Source organism: Trichosurus vulpecula, chromosome 6 (assembly GCF_011100635.1).
Source record: "Trichosurus vulpecula isolate mTriVul1 chromosome 6, mTriVul1.pri, whole genome shotgun sequence".
NCBI classification, from domain to species: Eukaryota; Metazoa; Chordata; class Mammalia; order Diprotodontia; family Phalangeridae; genus Trichosurus; species Trichosurus vulpecula.
The window spans coordinates 259,942,265-259,954,289 of record NC_050578.1 but is presented as its reverse complement, the minus strand read 5'-3'; the positions used below and the strand labels follow the sequence as shown (position 1 = coordinate 259,954,289).

Here is a 12,025-nt window from a genome sequence, read left to right as displayed (position 1 = left end):
GAATAAGTGCTGGAGAAAATGTAAAGAACTGGGTATAAATTAGGATGAGATTTAACAATTTAAACTATATCACAAAATTAGCTCAAAATGGATTAGCAACCTGAATATGTTCAGGTATTTATGACAAAAAGAGGAGAACTCAATGGAAAATTTGACATATAAAATCCAAGAGAAACATAAGGTAAACATTACAAACCACTTACTTATAAGAGACTAAGTAAGGTCAAACTGTTTATTTCTTATATGGGAAAACATCATTTATACTCTTAAAAATGTTAAAAATAAATTACTTGGGTAATTTAAAAAAGCATACACAGATAGAAGGCTTGGGGTTGAATTGAGTATGATGGGATGGATCTAAAAAATAAAACTGGGTAAAGAGAGGTAAAATGGAGCAATTACCTCATGCAAATGAAGCATGGATTGAAGAACTATTACAATAGAAGCAGGTGGAGGTGGAGAGCTGGTAATGCTGGAAATTTATTCTCATCAGACCTGGGTTAAGGAGAGAATAACATATCCAGAAGGCTATAAAAGTCTTCTAAATTGTAAAGAAATAGGAGGATGATGGGACAGGATGAGGCAGGGACTTTTAGAAGGATGTATAGCTCAAGAAGTAGAGGGGTGGGGGAGACACTAAGGTAGGGATTCTTAGAAGGATTAGCATTAGGATAAATCCTTAGAAGGATGAGCATTAGAAATAAATCAGCTGTATGAGGAGTTACGGGGCAAAGAGAGAGGATGAGAAGGGTAATGGTGAGGAAAAATAGAATGGGGGGAAATACATAACTAGCAATCATAACTTAGAATGTGAATGGGATGAACTTACCCATAAAACAGAAAGATAGCAGAATAGATTAAAAATCAGAATCTGACAATATGTTTTTTTTACAAGAAACACATTTAAAAATGAGAGATACACACAAAGTTAAAATAAAGGCTTGTAGTAGAATTTATTATGTTTCAGCTGAGGTAAAAACAAAGCAGGGGTAGCAATTATGATATCAGACAAAGGTAAAGCCAAGAGAGCTTTAATCAAAAGAGATAAACAGGGGAAGTACAGTATGATTTTTAAAAAGTACCACAGACAATGAATCAATAACAATATAAAACTGAAATGTACGAAAGGTTATAGCATCTAGATTTTTAAAGGAAAAGTTAAATGCATTTCAGGTGTAAATAGTCATACTATAATGTTGGGGGATTTAACCTTCCATCTCTAAGTATTAGATAAATCTAACCAACACACAAATGAGAAAGAAGTAAAAGAGTTTAATAGAATCTTATATAAGTTGGATATAATAGAGATAAGGAGAGAATTGAATGGAAATATAAAGGAATACATCTTTTTTTCAGCAGTACATGATATCTACACAAAATTGACCATGTATTAGAGCAGAAAAACCTCACAACCAAATGCAGAAAAGTAGAAATATTAAGTGCATACTTTGCAAACCATAAAGCAATAAAAATTATATTAATAAAGAACCATGGAAACACAAATTAAAAACTAATTGAAGATTAAACAATCCAAAGAATGAGGGGGTTAAAGAAGAAATCACAGCAACAATCAATAATTTTATTAAAGAGAAAGACAAAAATTAGACAACATTGAAAAACCTAAAGGATGCAACAAAAGCAACAAATAGAGGAAAATTTATATCTTTAAATGCTTATACCAATAAAATGGAGAAGAAGCAGATCAATGAATTGGGTATACAACTAAAAACAGTAGAAAAAAAACAAATTAAAATCTCCAATTAAACATCAAATTAAAAATGCTAAAAATTATAGGCAAGATTAATAAAATAGAGTGTAAGAAAGCCATTGCTTAATAAATAAAACTAGGACTTGTTTTTACAAAAACATAAAATTGACAGACTTTTGGCTAATATGATTTTAAGCAAGAGATAAGAAAACAAAATCACTGGTATTAAAAATGGAAAGGGTGAATATACTAATGAAGATGAAATCAAAGCAATTATAAGGAGTTATTTTGATAAGTTATATGCCAATAAGTTTAACAATTTAAGTGAAATGGAAGAATATTTACAATAATACTAGCTGCCCAGATTAACAAAAGAGAAAATAGAATACCTAAATAAATGTATTTTAGAATAAGAAATTGAACTGGCCATAAATGAGCTTCAAAAAAAGGCAAGGCCAAATGGATTTACAAGTGAATTCTACCAAATATTTAAAGATCAACTAATTTCAATATTAAATAAATTATTTGAATAACAGGTAAAGAAGGAGTTCTACATAAATCCTTTTATGAAAGAAATATGGTACTGATAACTAAAGGAGGAAGAACAAAAACAGAGCAAGAAAATTGAAGACCAATTTTATTAATGAATGTGAGTGCAAAAACCCTAAATAAAATACAAGGTAAGAGACTACAACAATATATTACAAAGATTATGTATTTTGGCTAAGGGGAATTTATACCAGGAAGTACACTTTGGGGTACCTTGACATAAGGAAAATTATTAACATAATTGATTATATCAGTAACAAAAGCAACTAAATTATACAATTATATCAACAGAAGAAGAAAAAGCTTTTGATAAAATACAACATTCATCCCTATCAAACAAAAACACTTGAATCCATAGGTATAAATAGATTTTTCCTTAAAATGAAAAGAAGTATCTGCTTAAAACCATCAGGAAGCATCATCTATAATGGGGATAAGCTAAAAGCCTTCCCAGTAAGATCAGGAGTGAAACAAGGATGCCCATTGTCACCAATCTTATTCATTTTTTATTAGAAATGCTAGCAATAGGAATAAAAGAAAAAAGAATTTGAAGGAATCAGAATGGCAATACATTAATAAAACTATCCCTTTTGCAGATTATATGATGATATATTTGGAAAATTATAGAGATTCAAATAAAAAATAGTGGAAACAACTAAATCTAGCAAAGTAGCAGAATATAAAATAAAATAAAATAGTTAGCAAAACCCTGCAAGAAGAAATAGTAAAAGATAACCCATTGAAAGTAATAATAGGCAGTATAAAAGAACTGGGAGTATGCCTGCCAAAACAAGCCCAGAAACTACATGACCATAATTATAAAACACTTTTTTATACAAATAAAGTCAGATTTCAATAATTGGAGAAATATTCATTCTTCATGGGTAGGCAGACACAATATAATAAGAACAACAATTTTGCCTAAACTAACCTATTGTATTCAATGTCACACCAATTAAATTACCAAAAAATCATTTTTGCTGATCTAGAAAAATCACAACAAAATTCTTTTGAAAGAACTAAAGGTTTAGAATAGCAAAGGAATTAATGAAAAATGTAAAGGAAGGAAGTTTAGCAGTACCAGATCTTAACCTATACAATATGGCAGTACTATGACCTATCATATACTTATGGGTAGGAGAAAAAATTATTCATAAACAAGAGTTAGAGAGCACTGTGTGGTGTGAAATGGATAATTTTGATTACATCAATTTAAAGAGGGTCTGTACAAATAAAACCAGTGTAGCTAACATTAGAAGGGAAACAAAACTGGGAGAAAATTTTTATGGACAGTTTCTCAGATAAAGGTCTCATATCATAAACATATAAAGAACTGTGTCAGTTTATAGGAATAAATATCATTCCCCAATTGATATATGATTAATTGAAGATTTTTTTTTACAAGAAACACATTTAAAAACGAGAGATACCCACCATGATTCAATGAAGAATCAAAACTATATATGGAAAAAATGCTCTAGAAGAAATGAGTATGAAAAATTAATATGAAAATTTAATATAAAATGTTCTGAATAACTATTGATTAGAGAAATACAAATCAAAACAACTATTAGGTACCACATATCTCCTGTCAGATTGGTTAACATGACAAAACAGGAAAATGATAAATGCTGGAGATATGGGAAAATAGGAACACTGTTACATTGTTGGTGGAGTTGTGAATTGATCCAGCCATTCTGGAGAGCAATTTGGAACTATGGTCAAAGGCTATAACAATGTGCCCACCCTTTGACCCAGCAATATCACTTCTAGAGCTGTATCCCAAAGAGATCACACAAGTGGGACAGGGACCCATATGTACAAAAATATTTATAGCAGCTCTTTTTTTGGTGGCAAAGAATTGGAAATCAAGGGAATGCCCATCAAATGGGAATGGCTAAACAAGCTGTGGTATATGAATATAATGGAATACTATTTTGCTATAAAAAACAAGAAGCAGACGGACTTGATAATAACTTGGAAAGACTTACGTGATCTGATGCTGAGTGAGGGGAGCAGAACCAGGAGAACATTGTACACAACTACAGACACATGGTATTTGTGATGACTAACTTTGATAGACTTGGCTCTTCTCAGCAATATAAGGTTCAAAGACAGCTCCAAAAGACTCATGATAGAAAAAGCTATCCATATCCAAAGAAAGAATTATGGAGTCTGAATGCAGATTGAGGCAAACTATTTGCTCTTTTTTCCATCTTTTTGGTTTTGTTTCTTCTTTGTCATGATTCAATCCATTGGTCATAGTTCTTGTTTACAACTTGACTATTGTGTAAATAAGTTTAATGTGAAGGTATAGGTAGAACCAATATCGGATTACATGCCATCTTGGATGGGAGCGAAGAGGAGGAGGGGGAGAAAATTTGGAACTAAAAAACTTGTGGAACTGAGTGTTGTAAAATTAAAAATAAATTTTTAAAAAGTAAAAACTTAAAAATTCTCTAAATCACTGTTGGTTTGAAAATTGCAAATCAAAACAATTTTAAGATATCATCTAACACCTATCAGATTGGCTAAGACAATAGAAAGAGAGAGTGACAAATGTTGGAGGGGATGTGGAAAAATTGGGACTCTGATTGATGGTTGATGGAACTCTGAACTAATCCAACCATTTGGAGAACAATCTGGAAGTATGCCCGTAAATTTGTAAACTGTGTATACCTTTTGATGCAGCAATACTACTATTAGGTCTGTTCCTCAAGACGATTAGGAAAGATGGAAAAGAACACGTGTTCTAAAATACTTATGGTAGCTCTCTTTGTAGTGACAAAGAACTGGAAACTGGGGGGATACCTGTCAAACTGGGGACTGTCTAAACAAGTTGTGGTATATCATTGTGATTGAACATTATTCTGATAAAAGAAATGATGAGCTGGTTAGTTTTAGAAAAAAACATGGAAAGACTTGCATAGAATAACAAAGAGTGAAATGAGCAGAAATAAGAGAATGTTGTACACAATTAACAGCTATATTTTTCTCAGAACAACTTTGAACAACTAAGTCATTTGGAGTATTATAAATATTAAAATCATTTGCAAAGGAGCAATGAAGGTAGATGCTATCCACCTCCAACGAAAGAACTGATAAATAGAAGTGTGTATACTATGGTTTTACACATATTGTGTATGTATACATACGTGTATGTATATAAGTATTTCTGTGTCTAATGGCAGCCTTCTCTAGGGCAGGATGGGAAGGAGAGAGAAAAAAATTAACAGTGCACAGCAGAGAAGAAAAGAAAACTTAGAGGGAAGCATAGAAAAATAGCATAGCCTCAAAAACAATGTGTAGCACTTATATAAATTTTTTAAAAATAAACGGTGTGAATTGCAAATTCAGGTTTTATATCAAATCCACTTTTTATGTTGTGCTGTGTACATGAAAATGTTCTTTTTTGTCTTCTGTATTTAAGTTCAAAACAAATAAAAATGTAAAAACAAAAACAAGAACCAAATATAGTTATAAAAATCCTGTGAAAAATACCTTCAATTTTTTTTCAAACATGTGGAAGTAAACCCAAGACACATATTAGATTTATATAAATACAAAAGGGGTAGCTGGATGGTGCAGCAAATAGAGCATTGGGCTTGGAAACAAGAGAAATCTTTATGAGTTCAAATCTGGCCTTAGACACTTACTAGCTGCATGACCCTGGGTAAGTCCCTTAACCCTATATACCTCAATTCCTCATTTGTAAAAAGAGCTGGAGAAAAAAAAATGGCAAACCACTCTAGTAACTTTGCCAAGAAAATCCTAAATGAGGTCACAAAGAGTCAGACATGACTAAAACAACTGAACAATGAATAACAACAACAAATACAAATAAAGAAGATAATTTACAGAATTAAAAAGAAAGGCTTAAATATGTGGATGGATTTTCATTTTTCTTCATTCTGTTATTAACATTCTGTTTATAACTAAAATGCAGATATTTTCTAAATTAATTACAAATTTAGTGTGATTTTAAACACATTGCAAAGGGAATACCTATAATCTGAAGTTGAAGCCCACCTCTGATGCCTAGTCTGTGCTCCCAGCAAATCTCCCAACCTCTCTGAGCTTCAGTTAATGGAGTTAAATTATCATTTAAAATGTAAATACTATTATATAATGAGAGGAGACTATTTAACAATAATCCTAAGATTATAAAATTCAAATTTCTGACACGGGTCTGCTCAGACCTAAATTGACATCACACCATTCAGGTATCCCAATGCTTGGGTGTGTGTGTGTGTGTATAAGAGAGAGAGAGAGAGAGAGAGAGAGAGAGAGAGAGAGAGAGAGAGAGAGAGAGAGAGAGAGAGAGAGAGAGAGAGAGAGAGAGAGAGGGAGACAGAGAGAGACAGAGACAGAGAGACAGAGAAAGAGAGAAAGAAAATGAAGAAGGAGGAGGAAGAAGAGAAGTGGAAAGAAAAGGGGAAGGAGAATGGGATCATTATTTCTCCCAATCTATATCACTGAGATAAAACACAATGTATGCCCTGAATCCAAATGAGGATAAAATTTCTACTCAAGGCAGAAAACTTCAGTGACAAACCTTCTGGAAGTAATCCACAAGAACATAAAAGTTCTACCATCTCAATCCAAACCAAAATAAGGGTTGTCTCTATGATGTTGTGCCACCAATACTGAAGTTTGCAGTGTGATATGTTTAAGTACCAAGAAAAATATTACTCTGGTTGGTGCTTACTCATAAAATTCACTTTATCCAGCAACAACCATTGTGCTACAATACCATTGGCATGAGCATTTCAGGAGAATGCACTAATCTTCTTTTTCAAAAAGCCCCTCTCCAACTGGCCCCTGCCCCATTCATGCTGCATTTTCCCATGAAGGAGCCAGTGGAGGAGTTAAATAATGATAACCAGACAAGAATACTTTTTCTTTTTAAATTTTAAAAAGTAAGCTCTTAGCTCCAAAAAGACAATGAGGAGAAGAATGCCTTGAAAGGCAGGATTCACCAAATGGAAAAGGAGGTCCAAAAGACCACTGAAGAAAATCCTACCTTAAAAATTAGATTGGAGCAAGTGGAAGCTAGTGACTTTATGAGAAATCAAGAAATAAAACAGAACAAAAGGAATGAAAAAATGGAAGACAATATGAAATATCTCATTGGAAAAACCACCGACCTGGAAAATAGATCCAGGAGAGATGATTTAAAAGTTATTGGACTATCTGAAAGCCATGATCAAAAAAAGAGCCTAGATATCATCTTTCAAGAAGTTATCAAGAAAAACTGCTCTGATAGTCTAGAGCCACAGGGCAAAATAGAAATTGAAAAAATCCACCGATTACCTCTTAAAAATGATCCCAAAAAGAAAACTCCTAGGAATATTGTAGCTCCCAGATCAAGGAGAAAATACTACAAGCAGCCCAAAAGAAATACTTTTAATATTGTGGAAACACAATCAGGATAACACAAGGTCTAGCAGCTTCTACATTAAGAGACCAAAAGGCTTGGAATACGATATTCTGGAGGTCAATGGAGCTAGGATTAAAACCAAGAATCACCTACCCAGCAAAACTGAGTATCATGCTCCAAGGCAAAATATGGATTTTCAATAAAATAGAGGACTTTCACTCTTTCTCAGTGAAAAGACTAGAGCTGAATAGAAAAATTGACTTTCAACCACAAGAATCAAGACAAGCATGAAAAGGTAAACAAAAAAGAAAAATCATAAGGGACTTACTAAAGTTGAACTGTTTTGTTTACATTCCTACATGAAAAGATGATGTGTGTAATTCATGAGACCTCAGTATTAGGGTAGCTGAAGGGAATATACATATACACATAGAGGGCACTGGGTGAGTTGAATATGAAGGAATATCTAAAAAAATAAAATCAAATTAAGGGATGAGAGAAGAATATATTGAGAGAGGGAGAAAGGGGGAGATAGAATGGGGTAAATTATCTCAAATAAAAGTGGCAAGAAAAAGCAGTTCATTGGAAGGGAAGAGGGGGCAGGTGAGGTGGAATGAGTAAATCTTGCTCTCATCGGATTTGACATGAGGATGAAATAACATACACACTCAATTGGGTATCTTACCCCATAGGAAAGAAGGAGGAAGGAGATAAAAAAGAGGGGACAATAGAAGGGAGAGCATTTAGGAGGAGGAGGTAATCAAAAGCAAACACTTTCAAAAAGGGACAGGGTCAAGGGAGAAAATTGAATAAAGGGGGATAGGATAGGAAGGAGCAAAATATAGTTAGTCTTTCACAACATGAGTATTGTGGAAGGGTTTTGCATAATGATACACATGTGGCCTATGTTGAATTGCTTGCCTTCTTAGGGAGGATGGGTGGGGAAGGATGAAGGGAGAGAATTTGGAACTCAAAGTTTTAAAAGCAGATGTTCAAAAACAAGTTGTTTTTTCATACAACTGGGAAATAAGATATATAGGCAATAGGGCATAGAAATCTATCTTGCCCTACAAGAAAGTAAGGGAAAGGTGGATGCAGGGGGGAGTGGGGTGACAGAAAAGAGGGCTGATTGTGGAATGGGGCAATCAGAATATATGCCATCTTGGAGTGGGGGGGGAGGACAGAAATGGGGAGAAATTTTGTAATTCAAAATCTTATGGAAATCAATGGTGAAACCTAAAAATACTGAATAAATAAATAAGTAATTTAAAAGTAAGCTCTTTGCTCTCCTTGCTCATACTAATCACAGCACACAAGTCATGTAGGATATATGATCTGAGCCAAAGGAAACACAGTAATTCTGTATACTACCAACAAAACCCAGGAGGAGACAGAAAAAGATATTCTACATCAAAGGACATGCACAATTCTTTAATCCCAATTTCTATGACGAAATTGATACCTATGGTGATTTCACAATGATGTTTGCTGATCAATGAGGATGCCCTGTAGGCTTTCCAATGTGGGAAAGAGAAGGCTTTTATAGAATGCCCCCAACTTGTGCACAGATTCTATGCCACCATCAAGAAGAGATTATCATGACATTAGCCTCATAGATGATCCCTACCATCTCCTCCTGGACATGGTGGCAAGGGTGGTAGCAGAATTTGAAATCTTCCCCTTTCTCCACCACTACTGCTTAGAGGAGAAGATCTTATAACTTATGACAGAAGAGGAAAATCCAGTGACCATTATGATGGCATGCTTGGTTTTACTGTTGATGAGACTTGGGAATCTGCAATAGATACAAGGAATCCTTCTGAATGGCAGATAGCTTGTGAACCACAAGGTGGTTCTGGATATGATTATCCCTATGCATGGGGCCGTGGCTCATACAATGATCTTGGGGGACATATTGTTATAACACAAGTAACTATTCTCAATTCTGTGGCTTGATCTATTATTGGAAAAAGTGGTCTGAGAATCAAATAAATACATCATGAATCTGGAGCATCAATCAAAATTGATGAGCTTTTGGAAAAATCTGTAGATGGAATTATTATCATTATAGGAACACAAGACTGATAATATTCCATTTAATTTTCCTATTCAGTGACATATAAACTACCAACAGATTCTGTATGGAACTGGAGAAAAAATAATACAATTCATCTGGAGAAACAAAAGGTCAAGAATCTCAAGGAAAATAATGAGAAAAAAAGTGGGAAAGGAAAGAACCTAGCAGCATTAGAATTCAAACTATATTTCAATAATACTAAGTTACCATTTATATAGCATTTTAATGTTTACAAAGTACTCAACAAATATTACCTCATTTAATCCACACAACAATCCTATGAGATAAGTGCTATTATTATCCCCATTTAACAGATAAGACGATTGAGGCAGTCAAGGTCAAGTGACCTGCACAAGGTCACACAGCTATCAAGCATCTAAAGAAGGATTTGAACTCAGGTTTTACAGCCCATTACTCACTGGACCACCTAGATGTCTAAAATCAATAATAGCCACCATCTAAATGATTGCTCATTGGTTAATTAACTGAGAAATCAATCAGTGGAACATAACAGATATAAAACAAAAGAAGCAAATGAGTAGCCTAGTTTTAATAAATTAAAAGATCCCAGCTACTTTGAGAGGGACCTGCTATTTGACAAGAACTATTGTGAAAACTATACAACAGTTTGGCAGAAATTAAGTTGAGACCAACATCTCGCAATATATAACAAGACAAGGTTCAAATGGAGAAATGTCAGGTATAGAAAGTCACATTTTATACAAATCAAAGGAACAAGACAAAACTACCCTTAAAATCTGTGAGTAGAGGAAGTTCTCCTGACCAAAGAAGACCACAAAGGATAAAATGGACAATGGAGAATACATAATATTAAAAGGGTTTGGTAGAAACAAACAAATGGATCCAAAAGGAGAAGGAAAAATGTTAACTCAGGGAAAACTTTATAGCCAGTTTCCGGATCTGAAGCACAAGGTCTAGGGAATTGAAGCCCTAAACTGTGTAACAGAGGATGAGGGCACCTGGAAACACTTAGTTTTAAGAGTACACTGAAGGACAGAACTTCCTGCCCTGAGCCTGAGGGATGTGAACATTGAGACCATCCTCACTGAGCAGAATGGATCATCCCTGTGGAAACAGTCCCAACATGTCCTAGAGAAAAACATTTCTAAGTTTCATCTCAAATTTCTTTGCCTTAGAAAAGAGTAACTTAAAAAGAACCCAGAATCGTGCAGAAAGATGTTGCAATTGGGAAGAGGAGGGAACCTCAGTGGCATCCACAACAGAAAATCTTACGAGAAACAACAAACGCTAGTCTTAGGGGTCCTTAGTTAGCAGAAATCAGATGGCCCTGCCTCCCTCTTCTCTATGACCCTTACCAATTCCCATGTTCTCTTTCCCTCCCTATTAAAAGAGAAAAAGTGTCTCTTCTCCCAGATCACAGATGCTCTTTTAGGAACTTTAATTAACCTACAGTCATGTTAATGGAGATTTGCACCTGAGACAAAAGTTAATTTTCTCTTCTTCAGAAATCTCCCAATTTCCCTGAGCCAACGATGTCACTTTTCCAGCAGATGACATGATAATTTCAGCTCTTGAGGGAGACGAGGTCAGACTCAGCTTTCCCTATAATTCTTGCCCTGACAGTACCCACTTCACACATACCCACCAGTTGGCACCGCTATTCTCCCTGACCTGGCAACAGAGAACAATGTGGTGAGTGACTGGAGGTCTCTTATCCTCACAGACAAGAATTGGTAAAGCCCCTAACAGGAGAAAGAACACAGGCACCCAAGTCTCTGGGTGATGGGGATGGGGCAGGAATTCCAGGGAAGTTGACAAAATAGAAATATTTCTGTCCCTGGGACACTGTCACAATACCTGCAATGGGGGCATGGTTAGACTTCTTCCTCTGTTGTCCCCCTGCTCTATACCCTATGCTTCTAGATTAGGGTAGAAAAGCATCTGTGAGATGGAGGAAGAGAGAAATCTCAGTGCCAGATCCAAATGATAAAGAATTCTGCCTCAGCAGCAGCCCCAGAAACATACTGAGTCCCAGCCAGTCATTGCCTCAAGATGTTGATGAAGAGGAGGGTGTAGTCACTACGTGACCCCAGCCTAAGGAACAGGAGTTCCTAAGCTCTAATCTAGCTTTTTCAGTTGAGAAAGGAGGTAATATGTCTATAGGTCTCAAGACATCATTGAGTGAGCCAAAGTTGTGACTGTTTCCTATGTTTACAGATAAGTGTAGGAGGCAAGAGCCTGAATTCTGCTTCCCACCACCCAGTCTGAATATGGCACCTCACAGTTCCCTGTGAATCAATCATTAATTAATAGGCAGTTATTAAGCAGT

General features: G+C 35.0%; 1 pseudogene; it reads left to right on the top strand.

The window, feature by feature from the left end:
* Nucleotides 1-5,777: 5,777 nt before the first annotated feature.
* Nucleotides 5,778-9,722, top strand: LOC118854974 (annotated as a pseudogene).
* The last annotated feature ends 2,303 nt before the right edge of the window (nucleotides 9,723-12,025 follow it).